Source organism: Choloepus didactylus, chromosome 1 (genome assembly GCF_015220235.1).
Source record: "Choloepus didactylus isolate mChoDid1 chromosome 1, mChoDid1.pri, whole genome shotgun sequence".
NCBI lineage: Eukaryota > Metazoa > Chordata > Mammalia > Pilosa > Megalonychidae > Choloepus > Choloepus didactylus.
In genome coordinates, this window is record NC_051307.1 from 130,135,047 (window position 1) to 130,148,607 (window position 13,561).

The window sequence follows — 13,561 nt, forward strand, 5'->3', positions numbered from 1 at the left end:
GTGACTTGTCTTTTGGAATGGAATTCATCCAAAATAAAAATAAGTCAGATTATTTTATTTTTTCCCAGTGACAAAGCATTAATTATCAGATGAAAGATAAATTTCTAAATTCACTGTTTCTAAAATGCTAAGTTCTTTAAGAAATCTCAAACTGTGATTTTGATCTTAGAATGTGAGGCATTCGTATATCTTATAAAAATGTGTATGGAATAGTAAAAATGTAATCTAGGATAAATGAGGACTTGAGAACCCATGACTCAGTGACTGAGGGAACATTTCAGGTTAGGTTAATTCTGAAAAATGCTCTACTGGCCAAGAAATCCAGTGATATTTTCAAGTTCAGAGAGCACACTTTGGAGGGACAGAGAGATGCAAAAGCATGATGCAATGACAACAGTAATAAGCAATACCAACAGCATTTTCCAGAGAATAAAGGACCACAAAAACCACCTTAGAAAGACAAATAATGGCGTATCTATTTGCAAGCATGAACTTGGAAGATTTAAAAGGTTCCTTCTATTTGAAATTAAAAATTATGATTTAAGATCAGCGTTGCAAGGCAGGCCATCATATGACCAAAGAAATAAATGAAAAAAAAAAAAAAAAATGGATGGAGCAAAAAACTTTCCATGGTCACCCAAAACTGAGGGTGTCACTAATTACCCATAGGAGAGACAGTGGAAGTTAGAATTAGGCCTACATAAAACATTTTTAGTCAATTGTGTATTGATTAATGATTACTCTGTAGTATAATATGCTTTGCTCCATGTGTAGTAATGTGATTTCAATGGCCATGGTCATGCTGTAAGGTATATTGTGATTGAAAACATCAATATTTACTTATTTTTATTTTGAAATAAAGGCTCAGTTTTCCCTTAATTAATAACTAGAGTTATAATAAGGAAAACCTTTTATATTTCACTGTGAAACTGAGTGACAACTTTGCTTAAAAACGATCCTCCGTATGTTATGTTTTTAGCCTTCAAGGACTCTGTCTATAGCTGTTGTTCCTAATGTGAAACAGCTTTGCTCCAGTGCTTCTCTTTGTCATTCACCGTGTCCTTATAGAATTCTTTATTCTGTCTTCCCTCTTTCTGCACACCTAACAATAGATTGCCTAGGAACACTGCTGTCACCTGCCATTGACGTTAATTCAGCCCAAAGGAGACAATTGCTAGAAATGTAAATCCAATGCCAAGAACCTGTTTGTATTCTCAGAGGTGGCATAACATAGTGGAAAGAGCATAGGACTTGAAGAAAGATTTCAGCCTCTTTTAAGGTTAAGACTCTTAGCTGGGCTAGTTAATTTCTGAGATTGAACTTCTGTGAGACTTCTTCAGAAGCACCAATTTAAAAAGTGCTTTAATTGACCGTACATGGGATCTGCAGTAAAGACAAGTTTTCTGGCTTCATCAACAAAGGATTCTCTGAAGAATAGTGCACATGATATTAATCTATCCCTGTTTTAGTTCAAACAGTTTCATTTTGAGGCTGAAGTTTACCTTTAAAGTGTGTGCATTCTGTTGAAATTCATTGATTGATGGCTTTCTATAAAGATGCATACCACATAATTCCTATATATTAATGGTGATACTATAATAATTCTGTCAGAAAAAGGCATAAAAGATGAACTACTGTTGACTTTAATGATATGGCTGGCAGAAACTGTCAACATTTTGTTCAGATCTTGGAGCAAGTAGTGTGGGCATACCTAGTTGTTAACCATTCATGAGATGATAAGGCTTCTCTAGACAGCACTAAATCAAAGTTTATACCAGAAGTAACTAGAATGTGTTCAATAAATGAGCCTGTGGAATCCCCAAATGCTTATTTCACCACTGAGTTTTATCATGTTCTAAGTTTTGCACCCATAGAAAAGAGAGCGAAATAGTTTTCAACATTCAAGTTTTCACTCTCTATTTAGACAGTACAAAAAATTCTAGTAGGTATTTTACTGTTTTTTCCAAAAGTCAAAAGAGTGAATTGCAAAATTATTCCAAGGGTGAAATACACATGGAGGCAATCATGTTGCAATCTATCATTCAGGATTGATAAGTCATTTTCTATCCCCTAATTTAAGAAGGTCATGCCCAGTTTCCAGTCAATTTTTCATTTCCATGGAATCCACTTATATGATAACTCTTCTACAACTTATGCTTTCTTTTCTTTGGTTACTTTATTAGATGATTGCACAATAGTAAAATATTCTATATTGCTATTATTCTGTTTTCTTTTGAGAAAAATAATGAATCATTTTATCAAGACATTTAACTTTCAATTGTGATCCCATGAGTATCTCAAAGGAGATTATAAAATAGCTTATAGATGGAAATGATATTATTCCTAAAAATACATGTTTTTCAGTCAGTTCAGTCTTCAATGAAAACAGAAAGGATCAGAAGGAGATCTGAGATAATATAGTGGAGCCCACATACTGAGGCAATAAATATATGCCAAACTCAAGTGGTACTGAGGTGAAAAGAAAATCCATCTTGGTAAATATTTTGTTCCAGCTAAACAGAAAGGTTATGGAATTTTTGTTTTCAGTCAGTAGAAGTAATGTGTTATTCTTCTCTTTTTAGAAATACAGCACAGTTTCTATATAGTAGCATTCTTTGGCAAATTATCACCATTGGAAGAGGAAGATTTTTCCTCCTTTGCATCTATTCGCAAAGCAATTTTGCCATTTTCTTAAATATATTTTATTTTTTATTACTATTTTTGTATTGGTTTCACTGAATGCATCTTATATTACACATTTTTACATTTTCCTTGGTGAAGTTTCTTCTCAGACTATCTTATTCATAAGTGGAGTGATGAAGTAACATGTGTTAAGAATTTCTGATGGAGCAGCAAATAGGATTTCCAATACATAGAAATTGGAAAGCATGCATTGAAAACTGAAAAGAATTATAATTTAAGAAAAAAGAAATTTTACCTTCTTTCCAATGCAATATTTTCTTTTTTAGAAAAAGAGGCATTTGGGCAGCAGAGAAACTTGTCTTTGAAAGTGAGCTTATAGTGAAGGCCCAGATACCAATGTACTTGACAATACAGTTTGACTTCTGGTGTGCATGAATAAGCCAGAACACAGATAACACAGAGATTATTGCCTACTTAAAAATAGCTCAAAGACTTTTAGTGTTTGTTACCAGATATTTGTAACATGCCCAATGAAGAAAGGAAAGAAGAATTTATTTTAATGATAAAACTGAGATTTAATAGAACTGATACCAATGATGTGTTATTAACAATGGTTAATTTCAGAAATTGAATACAGTTGATAGTTTATAGAATCAGTTTAATGGTTCTTCCTATCAGGCTGAAAAATAGAACCTTAAGTATTTTTTCCCATAGCACCATTAAACTTCTCTAGTTTTAACTATCTTGGATAAAATCTATGACTACTTACACAATATCAATATTTACTTATTTTTATTTTGAAATAAAGGCTCAATTTTCCCTTAATTAATGACTAGAGTTATAATAAGGAAAATCTTTTATATTTCACTGCGAAACTGAGTGGCACTTCTTTGGAGACCTATTTAAATAATTTATATAAATTGCTCTATGAGTTTGTAAAGTAAAACCAAAAAGATTTACCAAAGAATCCATACCATATTAGAGCAACGCAATACCATTAGCATAACACACTTTCATCCTTTTGCAATAGATCTAACTATAAGAAATCAAGCAGAAATCATTTTAATTGAACAATTAAAACCTTTCTTCACAGAAGAGACTTAAGTAATGCAAGTAGGGAGTTATCAAGTGGTTTTCAATAAGAAAATGACAATAACCATTAAGTGGCATTGAAAATTATTTGCATATTAATTTTAGAAATCAATCATTTCAATTTTATAATTAATGTACATTGCTGCTCTCTCTACATATGAATAGCAAGTTTAGATATATTGCAAGTACATCAAGGATCACTGTTGAATTATATTCAAAATAATTGCCCTGATAATATACTAAACAATTTTAATCAGTGACATATTGTTTCAAAAGAGGGAGAGATGAAGAGAGAGAGAGAAAAACCTGATTGTGTTCTTGAAGTTAAAATAAAACCCATTCTGTAATATTCCATTGGGAATATGACACACATAGGGCACATTTTCCATTTTATGTAATAGAGATTTTAGTTGCCTTTATGCTCATCAACTGATGAGCAGGCTTTTTCCTTTTACTAGACAAAAACAAGGCAATGATTCTTTGCAGATGTTCTAGTAGACCAGGTCTTTAGGTTATACATTCTTATTAACTTAAACACATAGCAATAATTCCTAAATGTTTCTTTCTATTCCTTTCCTTAAGCTAGAGTGAAAAAAATAAAAGACTTTAACTTTTACCAGATCAAAAGCAGAAAACCCGATCTGTGTATCAGTATTTACCAATATAAATTTATTACTAAGAGTTAGTCACCATTGTTAATAAATAGAATTATAGTCACCATTGTTAATAAATAAAGAGTAGCCAAATTTGTTTGCACATGTGTATAATTCATTTCACACACATGAAAACATAGAGTACCTAAGTATGTGGTAGATATTTGAGTGTTACAAAAAACAGTGTCACTACTCTTAAATTGGTTTATAAAGGCATTAAAAATGAAATCATCATAGAAAATATAATTAAGTTAGCAAAATATAGATACACTTTCATTATGTACTATATTGAGTCTCTTTGGGAGAGAGATTGAAAAGGTGAATTACATACTTGAATATTTTGATTCCATCCTGAGAAGTTGAAAATGTCAAAGATTTCCTAGCAGAGAATCCCCACAAGGGATCTTATTAAACAATATTTAAATTAATAAGATTCAATTGTATTAAAAATTTTAATAAAATTGTACTTTGTTTTATAGTCAGATGTTGAGTTTTATAGTCTATTTTATAAGATGTTGAATTCATTGAAACCTAGAAGCAAGTTTCATTCATCATTATATCTCTGTTTCCTAGTAAAATTGACTAACTTGATAGCAGATATTTGCCCAGGCTAAAATCAATGATTCCTTTTCAAGAAACTGTCTTCTGATCCACAGGAATGGCTCCCATCAGGCATGTTAATATTGTATAACCTACTCCTTACTTCCAGTCTAAGCATGGCTAAAAGTTAGACCAATCACAATCATTCACTTTGAAATTTTTCCATCAGGATTTTCAGATTGAGAGTTTGTGACCAATGGAGAGACTAAACTAAACCAAACTAAAATAAAATAGTGAGGAGCTATGGGACAGTCATATTGCTCTATGAATCCAGGAAAGCAGAGAAAGCAAGTTTGCAGCGAGAGTAAATAACACAGATGATCAGAGAGAAGTTTCCATTTCCTAATCCCAGTTTCTTCCTCCAGTCAGGCTGCACTGGAAAGCTTGGGGTCTGAGAGACACAATTGCATTTTTATATTCAATGCTCCCTAGAACTCAATTATTTAAAATGCTTTCTATGGCTTGCAAAATATCCTAACTAATGTCAGATCATTAAATTGAATAGCAAATATTATGACTGAGGTGGAAAAAAATCTAGTTTCAAAATGTAGTTGTAGATTGGAGGGAAGAGAAACTGGAAGAGTCTAATTAAAATCAGGTCAGAAACCAGTAAGTATCTATCATGAAATTCCTAGGCCCTCTCGTTTTGCAATTTTTTTATGGGAGTCTCTGATTGCATTCATTTGAGTATGACAGATATTTGTATTTCCCTCAAAATTTATAGCAGTCAATAACACAAAAGCATCTTTATGATATATATATATATATATATATATATATATATATATATATATATATATTTAATGATTGGGAAAAACTTTCCATATCTACCCTGTTTCTTTTCAACCCAGATAACGTAACAGGTCAGGATAAAAACAAACAGAGCAAGAAAATCTTTGGTATTTTTGAATTCAGTTTCTTTCACCCTGGGACTTTCTAATGACCCTTGACATTATAGCTTAAAATTCTGAATATCATTATTATTGAATCTTTTGTGAACTATTTAACCTGTTTGAAAATTGAGATAAATAGGCCATCAATACTTTAAATGATTTATATTCTACATGGTGATTTCAAAATGAATCTGAGCCTACATTTGGGGACCTGAATAAAGAAACAGTTACATCACAGGCCTAGTACATCTGCAAGGAAGAATGTATTATAGCATTTGAGAGATATCTGAACATATCTGAGATGAAAAGCATATTATAGTGACTGGCAAAGAAAGAGGAAGACTCAGGTTTTGAAGAGTGGTGATGTATTTTGGGTAATTCTGGTAGACACAGGAGCAGAAAGTATCTTGTGAGACTGTCTAGGGTAACTAAGGGAAAATAGTTCCAAGATATACCTTAATTTTGAGTGCTAGACAGTATCTAAAGATTGTGCTATGGAAGATGGTAATATACCACTCATGATCCTTCCCTGGGTGCCTCCCAATGTGTGACATTAATCATATTTTTATTCAACAATAAATTATTTAACATGATACTTCCATTTTATGGTCTTTCACAAGATGAGGCTAATAGAATCCACATATATATACACCACTGTTACCCTCACTCAATTTCATGTTCTAACTTTTGTCAATTACACTATAGCTTTATTATTCCCAAGTTATTAATATTTACATGCTCTCCTACTAATGGATCTTCTGCACTAATTCCGTGGGTTGATTTGAAATGTTGAAAAAGAAATGAACAACGTTTACCTTACTGTGATTAAGTAATTATTTTTTGCTATTTGCCAAGTAGTTTTTGTTAGGATGTCTAAGAGTGGCAATTATTACTTGAAAAAGTGTGTACCTTGTCAGGACACATTTCACGATTAGGAAGAGCTGGCAGGCAGTGAATTTTCGGGATAAGTTTCCCTCAATGCTGGGGTGAAAAGTTTCTGTTTCTTGGCACTGAATTCTTCTCCAAAAGATTTAGCTTTCCCTAGAAAATGCATGCATTTTTTGTTTGTTTGTTCTGGCAGAGGGAGTACTCAAGATTTATTAATAGGCTGCTTACATTTTCAGTTGAATCCCTCTATGTTCGGTTCACACTATTTCATGTATTGTTTCTGACTAAGCTCAGGAGTCTGATGATCAGATCATGACTTTTGAACCCATGTAAAATTTTGTGATAAGTAATTATCAGTCAACAACCCTCAACTTCTTTATTTCTGAAAAATTACTTGTAATATTTTATAATAACTTTATTGTGAGATTTTATAGATTTTGAATCTTTCAGTATAAAACATACAAAAAACTCAATTGTAGACGGTTCTGTTATTTGTCCTGCATTCTTGTTTTCTGTTTTATTATATTTAGTACCCTTCCAGAAATCCATCTTTTAATGTGTATTTATCTAGAATCATCTACTTGATTATGAGCTCCTTAAGAACAGTAATTGGGTCTTACATTAGTTTTTATCCTTTTCCAAGTCATACGCATTGTCTCAGTTGATATAATAGACACCGATTTAATGAATTAAATTGCAGTATGCAAGAGTTATTGCTAGCTTAAAAACTCTTATTAGGTGGTCCAATAATGAATATTTCATATTCATCCCAAAGGATGCAAATAAGTAACATATAAATAAATATATTAATATATAATATCTATACTATATATAGATGAATGTCTATATATATCATTATATATATATGCAAATACACAAGCACTCCTATTTGAGCTTCTTTTTCTTTCAACCTCTATTTCTGTTCCTATTTCTGATTCTGTTTCTCATGTTCAAGGAAGATGTGTAGCTTTTTGATGTTGACCTAGAAATCAGGAGATCTGTGCACTATTCTTATTTCAACAGCAACCATGTCTTATGATTTATAATCTAATTTTTTCTCTAGGTAAAAGACAAAAATTTATTCCAAAGTTTTATGGAAACTATAGGGAACAGTTAAGACTTTATAAAAATGTGATGAGTAAAAATCACTTAGGGCTTGACATAAATATTATTTAAACTCATGTTTGTTAATTTCTGGGGACACTGAAATATTGTAAATATTAACTTTCTCTTTTAACTCCAGTTTTAAAACATATGATATTTTAAAAATCATAACTTTTATAGATCTTAATAATTGTATACTAACTCATCATAGCCATTGCATTTGAAAATAAATTTAGCCTTATACCAAAATGATGACAGTCTTCAAGCAATTATGTTTAGAGAAATTTGCCATTGAGTTTTTTGTTCACACAAATGAAAAATGATTTTGTTACAACAAATTCTTGAAGCAATCCTGTAGTTCTTTGATCATCTACAATAGGTTTGTAAAGGGTTTTAATTTAGACTGCATTAGATATGATATTGTGAGATTGACCTCTGTATTGCATTTTAGATCTCTTGCTTCTAATCCTATCTACAACCTCAAAATATGCAAGTCTCAGAAAGCAGATTGGGAATTTATAGTTACTTTCCTCTGTGAAATACAAGGGTGACCAAAAATTAAATTTAAAGAATGGAAATGTAAAAGGGTAGGATGGCATTTAAGCTTAAAAACAACACATTGCTGCACAATTATATTTGTTTAGCTATAGCACTGGAATTAGGTATATAGGAAATATAAGTATAAAAAAATTTATAATACTTTAATGACTAATGTTTACTTGAAACATACAGCAAAAGTACTTTGTTGTACAGTATTTGGTATTTGCTTACAAGAACATGCAGACTGATGACTGCCCATTATCTATTATCAAGTCAACATCAAACCTGAGATGACACAAAACATGGGTTTATTTTCATTATTAAAAGAAAGCATTTGTGGTGAGATGCTGATATTTTATTTCCAAAATTCTTAATTGTGACTTCAAGTGTTTACATGTTTTCAAGAACTAGCATCTGAGGTAATACAAAGGGGGCAAAACAACCAATTCTGAAGCCATTTAGGATATAGATTCAAGGTCAAACAGAGCTTTGGATATTTAAGAATAACCAAAGCTGGAGACTCAGGCTTTTAAGAGTCATTAAGTATTTAACAGTTATTAGCCAAAAGCCTTTGGCACTTTTGTTTGATACAAAGAACTTTGCTTCAATTGCTCCACATATAAACATCTTAGGAGCTTTGATTGATTTATTAGGGTGACTTTGGTTTATTTAGGAAAAATGTAACGTAATACCTCTAAGTTATTGTTTGGATTTATTTGATGACACAATGATATTGTGACTCTAAGTAGTGGAAAATGTACAACTAAACACAGTTAGAGGGCATCATGTAAGGTAGAAATTATTTTATTATATTATTTAACCATATGACTCATCTCTACACTGAAGTTAATGTTGAAATGAATTAAAGTTCTGTATTTAAAATCTGTCTCGAGGCAAAGTTGGCCTACACCTCATAAGTCAAGCAACTGAATAATTGTATGTTGTTTAGGATCATTCAGAATAATGTCTCCACCACCACGCTGAAGTGTCACCAATGGGATGAATTCTAGTTCAACCTGAGGGTCGTGCATACTTGGAAAACTCTGTCACAACAGAGGATATTAACAGAAACATGAAAGAATTTGCACTTCTAAAAAAGTGATTGTGTTCAGGAGAAGGTTTACTAACCCTAAGGAGAGCACTAGAGATTTTGTGAATTCCATACAGTAAACCATTAGATTATTTTCTGGCAATGATGACTTAAATATTGACATAAATACAATTCTTATAAAAATCCAGTTGTCTTGTATTATACACACAAATTACGATATTTAAATAATACCTGTCAACCAACTTCAGAGTAAAGTTTCATTCTTACAAAATCACCTATGTAATTAGTATTCTTTAGCATTTTTAATTTCTACCTATTAAGCCTGGTAGATATAATCTATTTATTATATATTATATAACATTAATATTTAATAAATATATAATACATTAAATAAATATATACTATTAATACATAATTATATGATAAATTATAAAAATATGCACTATTTATATATCGTGAAATATATGAATATATAATATTAATATATAATAAAGGTGTAATGCATATTGTGCACATTTATATAATATATATATTTTAATTAAGATTTTTTAAATTTTACTCTCATAAAATAATAGGTGGCATGACTTCATAATTAGCTATAAAAACAATAAACATCTATCATTGGTTGTTCTTTTTACTTTATTTCATTAGAACCTCAGTATTTAAAAATATTTCTTTCAGCCCTGAACATTTAATTTTGCTTTAATTTGCAGTGTTTTGATAATCATGAATAAAATATGTTTGTTATTCACTACAATTTAAGAATTCAAAACAACATGAACTAGGTAAGATAAATCCATATATTGTATATTTGCAAAAATAATGAATTAAAGGGTGATTATTCCAGGGGAATAAAAACTATTTTAATGATTACATTATTTCATACCTTAGAGAAAAATTACTGGTACCACATGTTTTAGTCAGGGTTCTCCAGGAAAACAGAACTTATAGAATATATATATATGTGTAAATATTATGAGATTTATTATAGGAATTTGCTCACATGACTATGGGGATTGGCAAGTCCGAATTCCATAATGCAGGCCACAAGTTGGCCAATGACAGTTTCAGTGTATGCCCCAGGAGAAGCTGGCTGGTTGAAGTAGGGGTAGACATTCTACTTTCTGACTGCTGAAATCATCAGTTCTCCTTTTAAGTAAGTCCTTCAGCTGGTTGGATGAGATTTCTCTCATTTCTAATACCGATCTCCTCTGTTGATTGTAAATGCAATCAGCCATAGATACAATCAACTGACAAATGATTTAAACTCACAAAATATCTGCTATACTTCATTGCACCAAATAAACAGATAGGGTAGACTTTGTTTAATCATGTGCACCAAAAAAGAAAACAAAAAAAGAGAGAAAAACTGTACTTTGATGAGTGCCAAATGTCAGAAATGACATGAAATCAGAGTATAACTAGGCTTAATGTGGTATAAGGCTTCCAATACTACAGTCCACAAACCCAATGTGAATTCCCCACCATTTTAAAAAGATCTTCTATACCTTCAATTTGCTGGACTAAAAAGGCACAGGGGCCATTACTTGTGATAAACAAAGTCATGCAGTACTTTTGGAAAAGTAGAAACAGGCAGTACTTCCAATTATTTGAGCAGCGGTCTGGCTTGATCAGCCTGAGAAAGGTGACTTTTCTGGTTCCTTTTTCTGAGTGGGCCCAAGAGGGTGAATTGCTAAACAATCAGAACGTCAGGACAGTGTTTGACCAAACAACTGGATACCCTAACTCGGCCAAGTTGGCACATGAAGTTAACCATCACACCACAAGCTCAGTCTGAACAGTTTTCTATTCATCTCTTTTTAAATCCTGAATATCAGCTTTGGAAATATGAGCCAGTAAGAAACAATAAACATAAGTTTGAACTGTATTCAAAATAGCACTATAATGATGGAAGTTTATTATGTACTCTACATCAAATCCACATTAAAGAAATATAGACAATGAGGCATTCTCAAATATAGAGGCTTTTTTCTCATTGCTGATTACTATTTTACTCAATATAAACTCAATTATGTATTAAGTTTACAGACACTAATGTGAAAGTGCTCTGTGATCTTGGTATCTCATTTTTTGACATTAAAAAGAACAACTTTGTGCATTACTGGACCTTGTTCTGGAACAGGGTCCATTTTTCTTATCTGGGGAATGGCTTCCTGAATGCTTTATATATGACAGGAACTTAGCAAATGATTCAAGGCATTAAGAGTAAGTACTTTAGACATCTAAAACACAACATATCTGAAACTGTACTAATTATACATTCCTAAATCCTGCTATCTTTGAATTTTAGCACAAAATCCTTGGAATCACAAGTTAATAAGTTTTTCTGATTTCCTCCAACACATATAAACTCCCTATGGATCTATGGCACTTCATTAGTAATACTCCTATAGTAATGCTCTTTTTCCAGGGGGACATAATTATCTTTATTAGCCTTTTATATTACATTTTATACATGATATCTACTTATCTTCTTAAAGGGATCTACTTTAGTACATCATGTTAATAGTAAAAAGCCAAGTAAGATGGCTAAACCTCAACCTAATATTTTAATATCCTCTGGACAAGGCAAGCTAAAAAGTCAATCACTTTACTCATATTTAAGAGTAGTGTTCCAAAATAAAATAACTAGGAAGCTGCTACATTTTAAAGCAGGGGAGGGGAAAAAAATCATCTTGGTCTTTTTTCATGTTCCAGCAAATTATACTTTCATTTAACAGAAACAGTAATACTGATATATTAAAAAAAATGCTCTGCTTTTTAAATTTCTGAACTTCAATACAAATTAAAATAAAATAGTAGCATTGGAATCTTTGGGGAGGCAAATAGTTAGCAGCTACATTCATCAGTGTAGCTGAGCCTCCTTATCGATAACCAGGTCCAGGTTGGGTATAGCCTGGACTAGTCATGGACTATAGCCATGACTATAGCCATGTCAGCTGACTATAGCCTGCTGAATACTGAATACCACACTGTTGTGGTGGCCAAGGGAGAGGTTGTGTCTGCTGAGCATCATAGCCAGCCTGTTGCTGGTACGTACATTGGCACACCTGACAGGAAACCTGATCATCTGTTAAACCAAATGTAGACAGGACATTTTTATTGGTTTCATCTTTGTTTTTCAAGGGATCAAAGGCCAATACACTTGCAGCCATAATTTTTAAGTAGACTGCTTTCCAGAAGAATCAGAAGCAACAGATTTTTCTTCCCTACCATCAACAGTACCATTTTCAGGAATGTTGGTGCAAGCTCCTGGTTCTCCAGGTGCTTCTAAGCTATCAATAAGCGATTAATTTTATTTTGAAGTTCTATTAGTTCTCCACGGACATATTTCACCTGCCTTGACTCAAGGGGTCTTTCTTGGTTGGCTATTAACATTGTCAGTTTCAGTATCCTACTACACTAAATTGCAAAGGAAAGGTCAGAACTATCAAAAATTGTGATAAGATCTCCATCTTCATCTTTATATTTTATTGTAACTTCATCGTTACTCAGAATTTTTCTTTTGAAAACTCGTTGCATCATTAGCACTAATTCATCATAAGTAATATCTTCATGATGAATGGGAATTCACCAAATATCCTCCCCAAGTTGAGCTTTGATGATTAGCTTCCAACTTGGGTGCAACTGCCTGCCCATTTATGGTGGACTCCAGGATGCTCTATGGAATGCAACTCTAGATAAAGATGGCTTACCGAGGCCACAGCTGTCGCCTCCCCGCGGATATTCACTGGCTGGGCAGGTGTGAGGCTACCACTGCCGCCAGGCTTCGGGGCATCAGGGGAAAGCTGCAGTCACAACCCTTCAGGTTGCTCTCCGTTGCCGCCGCACCCTGCTCGCTGGGTCTCGCGGACCAGACCCATCCCATGGACCCCTATAGTAATGTTCTTAATGGGTTTTTTTTTTAGATACCAATCTTCCTCATCATGGATGAAATGTTACTGTAGATCAGTGGTTCTCAATAGAGGGTGATTTGACCCAAATTTACATTTGACAATACCTGGAGATATTTTTGGTTTTCACAACTTGGTGGTGCTACTGGTATCTAGTGAGTAGAGGCCAGGGATGCTGCTAAA

The 13,561-nt window shown here is 32.5% G+C and overlaps 1 pseudogene; it reads right to left on the reverse strand.

Moving 5' to 3' along the window:
- Nucleotides 1-12,409: 12,409 nt before the first annotated feature.
- On the reverse strand, nt 12,410-13,091 carry LOC119523516 (annotated as a pseudogene).
- Between the last annotated feature and the right edge of the window lie 470 nt (nt 13,092-13,561).